Below are 17,037 nucleotides of genomic sequence, written 5' to 3'. Positions count from 1 at the left end.
GCAGGAGCCAAACTGCTGCGCCACCCAGGGATCCCGACCATTTGCTTTCTTAAGCCTCAGTTTCCTCATCTGCAAAACAAAGATAATAAAAGCTCTCCACTCCTGGGGTTGTTGTTGAACATCAAATAAGATATCCTGACAAAGCACAGGGCAGAAAGCAGGCTTCACGCAATTTCCCATTCTTCATGGTGATGCGTGCTGGGTATGGGTAGCGCAGTAAGTGTTTGCTGATGACCATGGAGCAAAGGAGGTTTGGCTCACTTTGGGTGTGTTATGGACAGAAAGATCTCCAGATCTCAAGACTTCCACCCCACCCGACTGCCACCACCCGAAATAACCATGGTGGGTAATCACCCCTTCGGCTTTACGTCATTCTCTCTAGGCCTTGAGTTGAAAAGCAGAGGAGAGAAATCAGCTAGAACATGAACACCTTCGTACAAATGTCTTTCCTTTACTCTCCTGCCTGGGGCTGCCCCAAGAATCAGCGGTGCTCATGCGGTGGGAAGGGGCATCAGAGGCCCGGGAGTGGGCCAGCTCGGGTTGCCCGCTGTTTTACAGGCTACACTCAGCCCCCAGAACACTTGGACACTTTGATTCTAGAAAGCTGATGAAAGTGGTTTTGTTCAACTGCAGATGTGGCTACGTAGAAATATTCAAATGTCAGCGAGGTTCCAAACAGACTAGAAGTTACGGTGACTTCGGACAACTTTCTACTATGTGTGTCTATGTGCTTCCCTTCCCAGAAAGGTGAAGGCTTAGAGAATTCCTCACCAAAAAAACCCACAAAAAAACAACAACAAAATACTTTTTTTTTTAACAACAAAGAAGAAGAAAGTTAACCTGCGGCAAAAGGATTTTGTGAAATGCTTGTCCAAAAAAGAAAGAGAATATGTCCAGGCGTGTAGGATCTTGCCCCTGGCTTATGGAGCAGTGTGGAGAGAAGCCGTGTGTTTCCACCGGCGCCGCAGCCCTCCTACAGGTAAGGGGCTTGCTTCCTGTCTCCTACTATTCCAACGCTGTCTTTAAAGCCAGTCCCAAGAAATGAGGTGCCAGACAAAGAGAACATTCTGTTGGAAGGAAGACCCTGGATCTTCTTTCTGTTCTCCGCCCCCCTGTGAAGAGTGGAACAGGAAACTTCACACCTGCTATTAAGAGCAATCCCTCCAGGTCAGCATTTCTCCACCTGGTGCTACAGATTTAGGGCGGAATATCTCAGAATATGTCGGGGGGGGGCGGGGAGGGGGCCTGTCCTGTGCAGTGTAGAATGTTTAACAGCATCTCTAGCCTCTACCTACTAAATGCAGTTGCCATACCACTCCGCTCCAGTTATGACAGCCAAAATGTCTCCAGACATTGGCCACTGTCCCATTGGAGACAAATTGTCCCCAGTTGAGAACCACTGGTCTAGGGCTGGAGTGATCGGCCATTGGGCCCAACTGCTAGATCACAACAGTCAGGGAAAACCTCCTGCATTCTGAGCCAGGTGGGGAATCACTTAGCCGGACCTTTAACTCTCCGCTACATCTTTTCTCCCCTACTTCCAGCAAAAGGACAGTCCAATTTAGTAAAGCAACAAAGAATATAAAATGCAGCCTGGCGATGGGGTTTCTGAGCCGGATTTGGCCCTCCTAGCTTCAAAGATCATGAAACCTCTCATTTGTACTCCACAAAGCAGCAATTTCTCACAAGGATACGTTCCTTTGACTCTCTTTTAAAAGTCAAGTACAGCTTGGCAACCACAGAGTACAGAAAATATAGGCTTTCTGCAAGAAGCAATTATTCAAAACCCAAAGACTAAAAAAAAAAAAAGAAGAAAAAAAAAAAAAGAACATGTCAGGTCGCGTCAGTTACAACATGTAAGACAACTGGATTCCTTCATTTATAAGCAATGGAATGGTCTCGGTTTGTTTTTTCTTGCTGACTTTGATTATTTCTTCGAGGTATGACCCAAGCTGTCTAAAACTGTTGACACTGGGTTGCTGACCTCTTAATTTAAAAACAAGAAGGTCCATGTTTGGTATTTAGGCTTTTGCTTTAAACGCTCACCAATCATTACATCCATAATTAGAACTTGTGCTGGAATGTACCAAAATCTGCCTCCTGGATCACTGACACGGTCTGTAGAAGCCACAGAAAAACTGAACACTTCAGCAATGGTAAGATTTTTCTGGGCTGGCACGGGAAAACTCGGTTCATGGAATATAAATCAGCAACCCTAGACTCTAATTTCCACTCTTCACATGTAGCATGATTATACAAGTGAGCTGTGCGAGCATCAAGTCAAAAACCGAGGTTTGTTTGCCAGAAGGAAGCCAAACCTTCAATTCTGTGGTTAATGCCACCTAGGGATATAATTACACAAGCTAATATCATCTTTCTCCTAAAGAAGAGGAAAAGGAATCCTCGTGGCCAATGTTCATGTGAATTAACCATTTTGGGTTTAGTACCAAGGCTAATATCAAATTCCTAAAGTATACGTGTTCAGACATTTAAAAGTGAAAAATGAAGCATCTGACAGTAACATTAACATGCTTATCGTAGATCTTCTTCAATTTATCAAATGTCGGTTTCAGAAATGTTCCCAAAACACTGCCTCCCATGTTATTAAAGGGATTTTACATAAAATAAACCAATGTTATTATAACCTTCACACACATAGCAGAATCCAGGGAGAGTTCAAACATTTGGTGAACCCATGGTGTCCCTCTCTGGGGTCTCAAGGAAGCAACATTGGTGCACTGAACCAAAGGCAGACTCAGAGACTTGTTAGAAGGGTATTTATTTGGAAGGATTAAGGAGTATGGTATTTGCTTTCTGATGTGAAAACGAATTCCTGAAAAGTAAATGGGGGGCACCTGGGTGGCTCAGTGGTTGAATATCTATCTGCCTTCAGTTCAAGGCATGATCCCAGAGTCCTAGGATGGAGTCCCACATCAGGCTCCCCACAATGAACCTGCTTCTCCCTCTGCCTATGTCTCTGCCTCTCTCTCTGTGCCTCTCATGAAATAAATAAATAAAATCTTTTTTAAAAAAAGTAAATGGGGCATTTAACATTATAGGAAGCTTCATAAATGGATTACATTGAATCTTTCAGACCACTATCGCCCTACTAAGTCTTCACTGTTACTCAAATAAATATGCTTAACAACTGAAGGGAAGACTGTTTTGAATGGACAAATTATTACAAAAAACCATCATCATCCTCATTAAAAGTTACTTAGTCTGAGGCATTCCTCTCTACTATTTTACTGTCTGACCCTCGGTCAGGGTCATGCCCCTCACCCATACTGACACTAGCATGCCTAAGCATAACTTTGTCCATCTCCAGGTATAAGCCACTAAAACATAAGGGCAGTTTCTTCAAAAGCTAACCATAAAGTTATCATATGACTCAGCAATTCCACCCCTAGGCGTGTATCCAAGAGAAATGAATACATACATCCGCTCACGACTTGCACATAGACATGGATAGCACCACTACTCATAATTGCCCCAAAGATAAAGCAGCCCAAATGTCCATCGACCAATGAATGGATAAATAAAATGTGCCATACCTATACAATGGAATAGCATTCACCTATAAAAGAGGAACAAAGGTCTGACACACGCTACAACATGGGTTAACCTCAGAAACATAATGCTAAGGGAAAGAAGACAGTTGCAAAGGGCCACCTGGCATATGATTCCATTTATATGAGAGATCCAAAACTTATTGGGCTTCCAGTATAAACAATTTTCCCCAAATATAAATAATTCACTCCTCAGACTTAAGTTTAGCACCACGCCTGACACCGATTTTTTAATTTACTTCTTTAAATGATTACTTCCTTATATGGAGATGAAAATCCACCAGGCCCCACCAAGCAAAATAGATCATTGGTGTCCAATGTGAAAGCCCAAATATTGCAATGAAAAATTTAAAAAAAAAAGGTGAATCTCTTCCTAAAGAGATAATGGCACCATTTTTTTTTTCTTGAGATAATGGCACCATTAACTTCTGTATTCTAAAATGTTTGCTCCCAATTCTTATAACTATTCCTTAAACTTCTCAACCTGGAGCTCGTTTTCAATTATGTTGAGAGGCAATGAGATGTCAAGCCTTACAAAGTCTCCCTGAATTATCAAAGAACCAAAAATAAATCCCAAATTGCTTTTTAAGTGTGAAATGTGGTTTTTTTCCACTCTTGGTTGAAAAATGGCTGCAGAGATTGTACTCAGATTTTCCGAGCTATAAATCTCTCTCGAGCTAAGACTAGGTATGAACATTTTTAGCCCTGAAGAGTATTTTTGTCAGAGAGATAGGACTGCAGGAATCGGAGTTGTGATGGCTCTCTGAGGGTCACCTTCACTGCAGAGGTCATTGTTGGAAACCAACGGTGGTAATGTAAGGTCATTATCAAAGAAACCAAAAAAGTAGAAAATACAGACAATCCAATCAAACCCAACAAAAGCAGTATGCATCAAGCGCCATAAAATGTCCTTTGGCTCAGTGATCCTGTTTTTAGGAATTTATACTAAAGAAAAACAAACCACTGCAAGATGATTTATAACAGCACAAGACTTGGAGCAACCTCAACAAGCAACAATAGGGATTAGTTAATTAAATTATTCTATATCTTTTGATGGAACATTATATCTCCATAAAAACTGACTATAAAAGACATGGAAATGTACTTATGATATAATGTTAATGGGGAAAGGATAAAAATATATGTACACCATGATAATCATGCAAGCAAATGTATATAGATAAAAAAGCCATAGAAGTGTCCACATGAAAGCATAAATCATTGTGTTCATCTAGTGGGCCTAATCATTTTTTTCTCCATGCTCCCAAATTGTTGAAATATCATTTTATAGTCTTTAGAAAAAACTAAGTCAATCATACAAATTTATGAGAATTCCATTAATCAACTTGCTCTGTTACCACCAACTACACTATTACCTGTCCTATTTATGCTAAAATAGAGCCATCAGAGACACCCCCACCCCTGGCCCCAGTCAAGATGCAGGGAAAGGAAATACAATGGTTTAGCTGAGTCAAAATGTGATTCCATTATAAACTTGGCAATGAGAATAATTTTCTGTACACTGAAAGTCAAAGAAGAGGATCCTTCTGCTTCCTGAATGCTACGCATGCACTGCTAATTTTTCTCAATAAGTTTCCGTTCCATCTCTTGTGAGGAAATTGTATGTGAAGGAGGTCAGAAGCCCCTTCTCTTGTCTGTGGAGCCTCACCTGGTAACTAACCCCATCCACCAACTGGCTGGACCTGTGACAGTACCATCAAGCATTCTCTGGGGATGACAGGGTGAGGGAGATTAAGCCAGGTGGGCCAGTCAGCCAACCACTCAGAATCCTTACACACAACAAAGAGCCTGCTCGTAATGGCTAAGTTTCTTTGTCAACCTCTCTAGACCATGATACCCAGATATTTGGTTGAGCGTTATTCTAGATGTTTCTGTGAAGGTTATCTTGTAGATTTTTGTGTTTGTATTTCAATGTGATTAACATTTAAAGCAGTCTACTTTCCGTAAGAGTCATTAACCAAAAAAGGACCTAAGTCCACAAAGAAAGAGGGCTTCTATCAACAGGCAGCCTTAGACCAGAGGTGCGGTGTCAGCTCTTCCCTGGGTCTCCAATCTGCAACATCCCCTCCTGAGTTTGGACTTCCTGGTCTCTGCAATCACATGAACCATTCTTTAAAATATCTTTACACACACACACACACACACACACACACACACACACACGATCCTAAATAACCATATAGTACGTATAAACATATACAATACATGTACATATAATGCTATACACATGCATATATACATACAGTACATATATATACATAATATGCTTGATGATAGAGACAGACAGATGCATTGCATTGGTTCTGATTCTTTGGGGAGCCCTGAGCAACACAGAGTTCTACTTCCATAAATGTTCCATGAGTGTCCTCAGAACACGAGGCTATTTGTTAACTGCGGGAAGGAGGGGTAAATTACTCTTGGGTCCTAGAATGCCTCCCCCCCCCCACCCCAGCCCTTAGGCCAGTTGTTCAGATCCTTCTGGGAAAGTCATGTGAATAAGAAACATTCACAAAATTATCACAGTTACTGACTCACAGAGCTCCGGTCTATATATGAATGTTTTGTAAATATTTTAAATGCCTGTTAAGAAATCACTTTTGCCGTGCTAATTCCCATACCCAGTTTGCCCTAAGATCCTTAACTGCATGCCTGGGGACACGAGCGATGTTGCATGTTATGCTCTCCCGGGAGATCACAACTTCTAAGTTTGTAAACGATTTACTTACTCAATTTCCACTCTCCATATAAACATCTGGAGTACAAAAACAATATACCTATTGCTTCTTCAACGTGGATTAATATTTAGTCTGCATTAGACAAACTGTCTTTTCTTTTTAGTGCCTTTTCTTTAAAAAAAAAAAAAAGATTTATTTGAGAGAGAGTAAGCACAAATGAAGGGGGGGCAGAGGGAGAAGCAGACTCCCCACTGAGCAGGGAGCCTAATGTGGGGCTCAATCCCCAGGACCTGGGATCATGACCTGAGCCAAAGTCAGACGTTTAACCAACTGAGACACCCAGGTGCCCCTTTGGTGCCTTTTCTGATGAGCCTTATCAATCTGTAGGATGTTAATTGTTTTCATTTTCCAGATATATAATAGCTTATGTTTGAGCTACTATTTAATTTTCTGCCTCTAATTTTTGAGGATTCTACTCCTGCAATTTAACTCAAATTACACATTTGAGTATTAAATATTTTTACTCTTACAAAGCTTTTCTTTTAATAGTAAAATCAATATGCCTGATTTTAACACATGTTCTTACCTTAGAAATTGGTTTAAATTAGCAAAATGTATTCAAAACACACTGACTACAGATTTAACCCATTTTCTTAAACTAGTGGTTTAACACATTTTTGCTGAAATGGGTAATTTCTGGCTTAACCAATTCAACTGCCTGATTATTTGACTAACAGAAAACCAGCTTACCAATAGGCACTCACACCTTGGACCCCAGGAGGGCAATCCTGCCAAGAAAAGGACATAATAGAGCTCCATTGGAGGCTCAGGATTTAAGAAGTAGGGTCCAGAATCATCTCCTTTGGAGGGTTCGCTCTTGCATGGAGCACATGAGAGCAGTCTGATTTAACGTCACATTACATTTATGCTTTGAGGAAGCTGGTCTTTGGATGAATGACATTAGAAAAACCACCAGTGCATTAACTCCCCAGGAACACAAATCCCGCAACATGGACCAACAAGATGGCATCATGGCAAAATGCCAGGTATCCATTTACAATCTCACAGTTGGCTTTGTATCACTTTCCTCGCAGGTAGCTTAAATTGTGTCCATTAACCCCCACCTTCCTTCAGCCATATCTGCTACTAGATCTGGGGTTCTTAATCCTAACTACAATCTTACATTGCATTCTTCTGGGGGCACCTCTAGACAGGTAGGACTTCAGAGCCCCACCCCAAACTATTTAAATCAGAATCAATAGAAATGGGACCTGGGCTGATTCTAATGTAAGTAAAATGAATGCAAAGACCCATAAGAAAGAAAGGATTTCTAAAGAAGGGCCTGACAATCAGTTGGGGAAAAAAAATTCTCCTCTGAAAGCTGCCCCCAAATGATTCCAGGGCACATGCTTCACGGCTCAAGGGAGAGACATGGAGATCCCAAGCTTCATCCACTGTACCCTAAAGGTTCTTTTCTAAAATGACAAACCTCCCAAAGAATTCTCCAGAGTTTCACGTCTGCAACAGTTGAAACTATGTTGTGTTGGTTTTTTGTGTTTTTTTTTTTATTTTTTTTTCCTGAAAACACATGTGTCCTTTTGTTTCACGGTCTCACTTGGCACCAAGCACCCAGTTCATTTGCCCATCAGATTAGCTCGAATTACATGCTTTTACTGCTCCTACAAGCTAATGCAAGAGACCTACAATTAACTGTGGGCTGGTTTAAACCCTAAATGGAACTAATGTCTGCCCCGACCAAATGCCTCAGGACCTGCTTTTTTTCCCCCTGTAAATTGCTATTTTTGTAGGCTGTCTTCCAGAAGTTGAGCCCCAAAACAAGTTGGAACTGTAAGCCTACTAGATTCTCCTCACAATAATTATTGAATCCTTACTGCTTGTGCTCTCTTTGGAAACTTAGCAAGATGCACAATATTGTCCTTGCAAAGGAAGACAAAATTGTCACTCATAACGTAATCCCATTCACGTACTAGTAGAAGTGAGAGGAAACCACCAACACCTCTGCCTTTCACGGGTAGGTATTTATGTGTCAAGACATAGAAAGACAAAACATCGCCTGTCTCTGGATCTGCAAATCGACGAGCTGATTCTTTTCTAAGGAAAAAGATCTGTTCGGCACTCAAGTTGAAAATACCAGGAATGTTAGAAAATTCCAGCACCACGAGTTCTACAATGAGAGAGAACACAAATTTGTTCCCGTTAAATGTCACAAATTTCAGAAAGAAAAAGATGAATGGAAAATAAGCATGATTCTTACTTAAGGGCTTTCATGGAAAAGTAGCGTAATATCAGTATTACGATACCTTTCATTTCCATCAGCAATGAGTTACACTATGTCAGTCCCTGAGAGGGACAATCAGATAAACCCCTACCGAGTGCCTGTGGAATTTGCTGCTCCTGGCATCAAGACTGAAAGAGCAAGAGTGAATTAAGCAGAGCCGATTCGGCTTTTGGAGGTGGGAGCCTGGGGAGAAAGCATCTATGTAACTCATCAGTAGGGCTGCAAGCTTCATTTCTCCCCAGATCACATTCCCCTCAACTGCCATCATAAAGGAACTGGTGGAGATTTTCAATAATGGGAACTGGAAGTGGAAAACAGGGTTCTGAACTTACGCCTTTGCTTGCGTGCCTCTGAAGCCATGTTTTCTGGGATGACTTTGATAGAACAAGTCATACCCATTACCTCACCTGAGAGACTCCTAGCCCGACACTCTAAATGGTCAAATTGGACTGCCATTTCCTGGAGCTCCACTTTCATCCTTGAACGATGCGCGGTATTGGATGCGCGGTATGATGTTGGATTACACCGAAAGTCAAGAGCCCCATGTGCTGCTCCTTGTGTCACTTGAAAAGTGCCTACTCCTCTCTCATTTTAGGATTGATTGAAACATATCTTCCTAACTGTGCTTGCCCAGGAAGCATGATCAGTGCCTTAAATCATCCTAATTGTCTCCTTCGTGTATATGTAGCTGTTTTCAAATACATGGATATGATGTCAAAAGAACAATATACAAATTCATTTAAGAGCATTATAAATTTAGAGTACCTTTGGCTTGTATGTCATCGGCATTGGGTACCAAACCTACAACCATGGTCTGGGAGTACCTGCCATTTTCACTATCGCCTGAACTTACTTTCAGAGCCCTCTAAATATCCCTTTGAGAATATGAAAAACAAAACCCAAAATGCTACACCCTTGTGATCCAATCCACATACTGGTGGGGATAAATCACAACGACCTTGTAATGACGATGACATCAGGAAGAGTGTACCAAAAACAATGACTTGCCCCGTGTTGTGGCGCTCCTCAGTTTCGTAAGTTGGGGTCTCCTACTCCAGTGCTCCTCCCACCTCACATAGCCTCCCAGTTGTTTCAGTAAGGTCAAGGTCACCTTTGCTTGAGTAATAGCTACGAAGGCAGGCTTTAGAATCAGGCTGTGTAGGTTTAAATCTCAGCCCTCCAGTAGCTTTAAAGCCTCAGCCTCAAAATGTTCATCTGAAAAACAGATCCACAAAGAGCGCCCACAAGAGATGAACCGTGGAGGGCCTTAGCCCCGGAACCTGGCCAAGTACTTGCCATCCCTACTGGCTCTTCTTTTTTTTTTTAATAATAAATTTATTTTTTATTGGTGTTCAATTTGCCAACATACAGAATAACACCCAGCGCTCATCCCGTCAAGTACACCCCTATTGGCTGTTTCTATCATTCTCTTCAGGTAGTTGGTCAACTGATCACGCACTCCTCTAAAACCTTTTCAGAAATATCTCCTTCAAGCCAGGCACTGACCCAGAGCGCTGCTCTGTACCTACCTTTTCCTGAAACTTCCCACAATTCAGATTTTGTTTTTCCTTGCATCTTCCACATGTTCAAGTTTAGTTGCCGATTTGTTCACAATGCAAATGTTTAGGGGCTCTGGATCTTTATTTATCAGTCCTTTCCCCTCTTGCCCAGGTGAGTCCGGAGTATGGAATATGCCCCCATGTTGCCTGTAGAGACATGGTTAATCAGAGCCTGTGCACACGCACGCACACATACACACACACAAACACACACATCCAGGTACACATCAGAGACCTGTCAGCAGGTAATTATCTTCTGTGCTGATGGCTCTGAATTGCTGGGTGCCTTCCAGCTATGTTCACTCTTCAAGCTTCACTTCCCATCCTCCTTGCAGCTGTTTCTGACTCCAGCAGCCCTGGGGCCGCAGACCTGGTAGGCCCTTCCAGGCTTGCCTCTTCTTGCCCCTATAAAGAATTGCCACCCTAAGCTATACACTTTCCAGAGCAAACATGTAAGATACTTTACAACCCAGCCCAGTTCAGGAGCAGAGTGTTATCTTTCTGTAAAGTCAGCCCGACTGTTGTCTTATTAATTTGTATTTTATTGGCCAAACAGTGCTTGTCCAGACACAGTGAGGCTATTTTTTACCCAGACCATCACTCCACGGGCATGGTGGGCAACATAACGTGGGCCTGTGTGGTCTCTGACATGGGACTGGGATGTGGTGAGCTCCACCACCTATGGGCAACCCTCACCCCTCTCATCTACCCTGCATCGTCCTCCTCCCACAGAAGAACACCCCTGGTTCCATGTGCTCTTCCTGAGGGAACAGTGGGGAAAGGAACAAGCTAGCAGAGGGGGTTAAGTGGTTCTGCAGAGCTGGTCTGACACCCAGGGGGGCTCCCTGGGGTGGAAAGACCACTCTCCCCACAGCTGAACAAATTGTGTCAAAGTTTGAGGCCCCAAGCACTATTCTGCAGTCCCTCTGCATTTGCCTGATGGCTTAATGCCTCCAAATTTGACCTTGTTATGGGAAAATTGTTCTCATTTGGCACTTTGGGGATAATGTGTAATTTCAAAACCAGGGTGTGAGCACATTGTAACTATTTTGAAATCCCATCTGCTAAAATTCATTCAAAAACTTTTTTTTTTTCTTTTTGGTGGCTCCTACCCTGTCTCTTCTCCTTCTTCCCGGTCCCCAAGTAACCAACCACATGAGTATCACTTTTTTCATGCTTTCAGCAATCTTTGCTAAAAAGCTCGATGTGTGTTCATGATAAATACACCCCTGTGGCTACTTGCAAGAGAAATAAACCCCAGCATGAAAATACCAAGGCTTTCCTCTTTTCTTATGTAAATAAATCTCCAGATGGCTCATTTGTAAGATTGTGTTTACTAATTCTTGTTTTCTTTCTAGACAATTTGTTCCCAGTACCCATTTTATCATTGGAACTGGAGGTAATGCTTACAATTTCATTTAATGAAAAGTCTATCTGAAGACTAGGTCCACAGGGGTAGAGTCGTGCCAATGCCACACACACGCAAATCCCTCAGGACGGACTAACATTCCTTGTGCTGTTGTTGTTGTACGGCAGATATTTTTAATTAGAATCAGAAGAGAATAAGTGATTTCAGACTTATTAGAATATCAGAACTGGAAGGGACCACAGGCTCATCTAGTCCAGGAATGGAAATTTGTGCCACACATGCCCATACTTCTCTCTTTCATCTAGCGCCCATGGCAGACATCACCAATCCCCCATGGCATCCTTTCCAAATGATCTCAGGGGCAATCTCAGTAACGTTTTCGACACTCCTCACCAAGTCATTCGTAATCAGTTGACACATAAGACAACACGCATTTGCCATAACTAAGCCCTTCATTTTACAGATGAGGAGGCTGTGACTCTCAAGCAATAATATTATTCAGTGTCTCACAGCTAGTGAAGAGCATTAGTTCTTTTTTTTTTAATATTGTATTTATTTATTCATGACAGACAGAGAGAGAGAGAGAGAGAGAGAGAGAGAGAGAGGCAGAAACACAGGCAGAGGGAGAAGCAGGCCCCATGCAGGAGCCCGACGCGGGACTCGATCCTCGGTCTCCAGGATCGCACCCCGGGCTGAAGGCAGTGCTAAACCGCTGAGCCACCGGGGCTGCCCAGGGCATTAGTTCTTAACCTGGAAAATTCAAACACAAGTCTGTGGTGCTAGATGGAGAGAAAAATGACATCTTCATTTTCACTACCTCTAACTGTAATTTAGCATTTCCTTCATTTATGACTCTGTCACCAATGGCAATCAGAGATATTTTCATGTAATATTCAATCATTACAGATTTCTTAAAATATCATGAATGCTCGGTTGCTAATGCTAAATCATAGTAGTTATTAGAACTTCAGCTAGATCTTGCATCTTGATGCATTAAGATGCACATATATTACTATATCACAAATCTGGTATTTTAATGTTTTGATAATTGTGTTTTACATGGCTTCCCTTGAGATATATATATATATATATATATATATAGATATAGATATATATATATATATAATTTCATTTTATGTATTTAAAGCATTGTTCTGAGAAGGGGTCCAAAGATTTCATCAGGCTGTCAAAAAGGTCTATGGCACAAAAAAGAAAAATCCCCCAGTTAAGAGAAAAGCCAGGTCTCCTAAACTCTTAACCCTCATATTCTTCCCACATGCACTATAAAGGCCTCACCACAAACTCCTGTCATCTTAGACTGACAGTATATTTACTGCCATATTAATAAGAAATCTTTTAACTTAAAAACTTGTTTATGCTCAATAGAGAACAAAGACACACATAAAGTAAAAATCACAAGTTCTTAAGCTCCACTCCCCCAAGATAACTACTATTAGCAGTTTGGTATATGACTTTCCAGACATACACACTCATTATGCAATGAAAATGGAATCAAACAATTCCTGCTTTTCTACAGCTGGCTTTTTTCACTTATCAAAGTAAAAAGAGTGGAGAATATCGTGGCTATCTTTGATTTGTATAGATTTGCCCCATTCCTTCTAACAGCTACAAAGTGTTTTCCTGCACAAATGTACCCCACTTCATTTCACAAACCCCAATAAAGGAGATTTGTTATCCAAAGTGTTCTTGGCAAAAGATAACAGAGGGACGAGCTGTCATTTGAACCTGGGAAGATTAGGAATTTGGCTTTAATGGCCATTAATGTGCTCCTCTGGCACAGAGTCGACAGTGATGAGGTCAGTGGCTAACTGTCACTGCTGAAAAGCCCACAGCCTCCAGCTCTCTGGACTGAGGAAGAGCCCCTTCCTGGGAAGGCTGGTCTTCTATACAGATGTGCCCATTACAGGAGTGTGAGCGTGGAGGAACGGGTAGAGAGCAAGGGAGATCCCATCCCCAGGCCTGCTGATTCTCTAAGGCAAGAGGCTCAGTGCAAGAGTAGAAACCAGGCTCTGGTCCCAACCTGCTCTCAGGAGCACTGCTTTGGCGGTAACCATCCACACTTAATGGGCTTGGTCTGAGCCAGACTCCGGGACACAGATGCCTCAGATGCCCACCCCTGGCAGCACAATGACTCCCCCTTAACCCCTACCCCCACTGCCGCCTCCACTCTATTCCTCCCATGGCCCAGTGTGACCCTCACACTCCCACAAACCCCATATTCACACATGACCTGCAGGCCGGCCACCTTGGCAGCTACAGGTCTGGGGGGAGAGTGTCATCGATTCCCTTGGGGTGGATAAAGGGAGAAAAGAAGAAAGAAACACTTTAGTCATAATCGGTGAAAATGTGACCTGATCGATGTCACGCTGCCCAACACTATTGCTACCAGAAAACCAGAAAACTCAGGTAAGGCTGGTTCCAGATCAGAGGCTCCAGAGAGAAGGGAAAAACTTGTTTTCAGAAGGCGAAGTAACAAGACGGCAAGGCAGCCTGGAGCACATGAAGAGACCCCCAGGAGGCCCCGGCTCTCACCTGTTAGGGCCCCCGCAGGGAGCACTGGGCCAGGAGTCTGCGAGGCCCAGGTCCCCTGGGGCTCGGGGAGGTGGTTTCCCAGCCGCACCCTGTTTCCCTGGCCACAAAATAAAATGCAGACAGAAGAACACTTTCAACCGGACCCTGCTTCCTGGGTGCCTAGTGGCAGTCCCGCCCACCTGACCCCAAGCCTAGGGCAAAGCGAGGTCAGGGACAGCCCTACCTCTGCCCGTTTCTTTGCCTCTTTATGCTTCTATGGCTCCCAAGGACCCACCACTTCTCATTCCTAGCTCGAGGCAATCGTGTCCTTTCCCCTGTCACACAGGCTTTTCGCCCTCCCGTCGCATCTTGCTGTCTCCACTCTGCCTGGGGTTTCAGCAATTTTAAATTCTCTGGCTTTGAGTCAGCTCCACTATCAGAACCAATGCGGCTCCAGACTGTTCTACCCCCATTCGACGCAGGAAATGAAACAAAGCCGGGCTTGTTCCCAGTTTGATAGGCTGCAAGTTCAGGGAACGGGGGCTTCAAATCTTTCACGATTTTGTTTTGGCACCAGAGCGTCTGCGTTTAATTCTGCGTCTCCTGCCAGACTCGGGAAGCCGAAGTGATAACATCAACACGCCAGGGACGGGGGCACAGCACCCGCGCTTCTCCCTCCCGGCGGGGCCACGCGTGCAGGCACACTCGTACGGACAGATGCACGCGTGCACACTGCCAGCTGCGTTCCCCCCACGTACTGCTGTGCGGGCAAACACACACCCACACTCGTACGTACAGATGCACACGCACACACTGCCAGGTGCCTTCCCACCTGCACACCACTGCACGTGCAAACACACACACACACTGGCACATACAGATGCACACGTGCACGCTGCCAGGTGCATTCCCACCAATGTACTACCACATGTGTCGCAGACACACACACACACTTATACATACAGATGCCCTTGTACATCCTGCCAGGTACATTCCCATCAGTGTACCCCCACGCGTTCATACAGACATACACATGCACACACTAGTAAACACGCTGCCACAAACACGGTCACTTGCGCAGCCATGAACACACACACAGACACATGTTCACCCATGTATACTCACCTACCACAGACATATTCACAGCCAACACATATAGACACCCACGTGCACACATTCTCACAAAGCTAGTTGCATGTGCACAGACATGTATGCTCACAGACACACTGAGATAGACACTCACACTAATACCCATGGGAGGAAAAGACAGAAGGAGGGTGCAGTCTGCATGGTGGGGAGGGCAGGGGTATCAAAGGGTGAACTGTCCTAGCGACCTCCCCACCCACCAGGACCTGGAGAAACCAGTTTCTCCCATGGTCTCCAGGAAGGTCCACGATAAAGTTCAACCAATCAAGCAGACAGTTTCTATGGCCACGTTTACTCTTCTCAGCTCCGAAGTTCAGCAGCTCCTGTCCTCACAGATAGGATGAGTGCAGGTCATGGCCAATGTGTGGCACATGGAAAGACCCACATCTGTGGGCCACCCTCTACAGGTAACTGGCCAACATCTTTTGTTTAAATTAGACCCTGGGCTGAGAGGGCATCCGCTGACCTTGAGGTTCCTACAATCATCAAGGGCCCTCCCCCCGCAAGGCTGTCCCAGGGCCTGTAAGATCATCACTCATGTGCCCACTCAGGACACCACTCCTGAGGGCCAGCCGGCACCCTGGGCCCTGGCGGCACCCTAGTGAACAGCCATGGGAGGCAGAGGCAGACAGGATCCAAGCATCACACTAACTGATGGAAAATGACAGCTGTAAGAAGTGCTCTAAACCCCTTATGGGGGAAACTGGGTAAGAGTGCTGGTCCCCCATAAGGGGGGCCCCATAGCTATGTGGGCCAGGTGCGACGGACATAATGGGCCCACAGAGGGGCTCAGGTGTATTAGTCTCATTGATACTGCCATCGCGCACTCTAATACCCCAGACTCCAGAGAGAAGCACACCCAGACCATCGAAAGACTCATGATCAACATGCCCCCTGCCTTCGGGACAGGAGGACATTATAATAAACATGTTGAACAATGTTTATGAAACAGAGTGGAGTCAGGACTATCTTTTCTAAACACAGCCCTCTGCCAGCAGTTGGCTTCTCCCTGCTGACCCCCAGCTGCCAGCCCAGGAGCACCAGGTAGGAGGGGCAACCACCAGCTCCTGGGCCTCAGTGGCCAGTGATGTAGCCTCTCCCTCCACCGAGGGAGTGCTTGCCTAGCACTATTCACACACACGGCCTCTGCCCTGATCCCTTGGCCTGCCCTCCTTCCCTATGGAGCTGGAGACCTACCCTGACTCTCAGCCACTGACCCTTGCTGGCAGGAATACTGGGGTTTGAGTTTTGTTTTTTTTTTTCTTCTGTTTACCTGTGAAAACTGGTATAAGATGCTGACTCTGAATTCTGAAAACCCCTATTATCAGTCCCATTCTGTCACTGACTAGCAGAACATCTCGGGCAAGTCCTTAACCACTGTGAGCCTTGGTTTCCTTATTCGTAAAATAGAATAAGACCTACTTCGTGGAGTTTCTCTGAGAATTAAATGAGACGATGCCTATAAATAGCATGCCATCTGACACCCGACAAAGTCTCTGTAAATGTTAGCTTTTATTTGTTTACAACTCCACCTTTTTCCAGAATAGGAGTGTGTGTGCATGCGCACGCGTGTGTGTGTGTTAAGTGGGGTGGGTGGAAGGGAAGGGGGATGGATAAATAAAGCTGATTCCAGCATCCCATAATGAATCCCACAATAACACAGGGCAGGCCACCAACACAGCTCCTGCATGTTCCTACAGCCGCCCCTTAAGGACACACTTGTTGTTCAGTAGAAGTGCTACATTTCTTACTGCTAAGATCACCAGGGACACATTTTTTTTTTAATTATAAAGATATTCCAATCAATGTCTTACCATCAAAATGGAATTTAAACGATCTCTGATGATGGTCATTTAAAGCTTATTAA

The 17,037-nt window shown here is 44.1% G+C and overlaps 1 long non-coding RNA gene across 1 annotated transcript; it reads right to left on the bottom strand.

Moving 5' to 3' along the window:
* Positions 1–12,183: 12,183 nt before the first annotated feature.
* On the bottom strand, positions 12,184–14,378 carry LOC121482799. Its single transcript, XR_005985638.1, has 3 exons — positions 14,320–14,378; positions 14,046–14,142; positions 12,184–12,242 (listed from the first exon to the last, which is right to left on the bottom strand). It is a non-coding gene; the product is annotated as an uncharacterized LOC121482799 (long non-coding RNA).
* Positions 14,379–17,037: the final 2,659 nt, after the last annotated feature.

Source organism: Vulpes lagopus, chromosome 2 (genome assembly GCF_018345385.1).
Source record: "Vulpes lagopus strain Blue_001 chromosome 2, ASM1834538v1, whole genome shotgun sequence".
Taxonomy (NCBI): Eukaryota; Metazoa; Chordata; class Mammalia; order Carnivora; family Canidae; genus Vulpes; species Vulpes lagopus.
The sequence above is the reverse complement of the archived record's forward strand: the minus strand, read 5'-3'. Positions and strand labels throughout refer to the sequence as shown.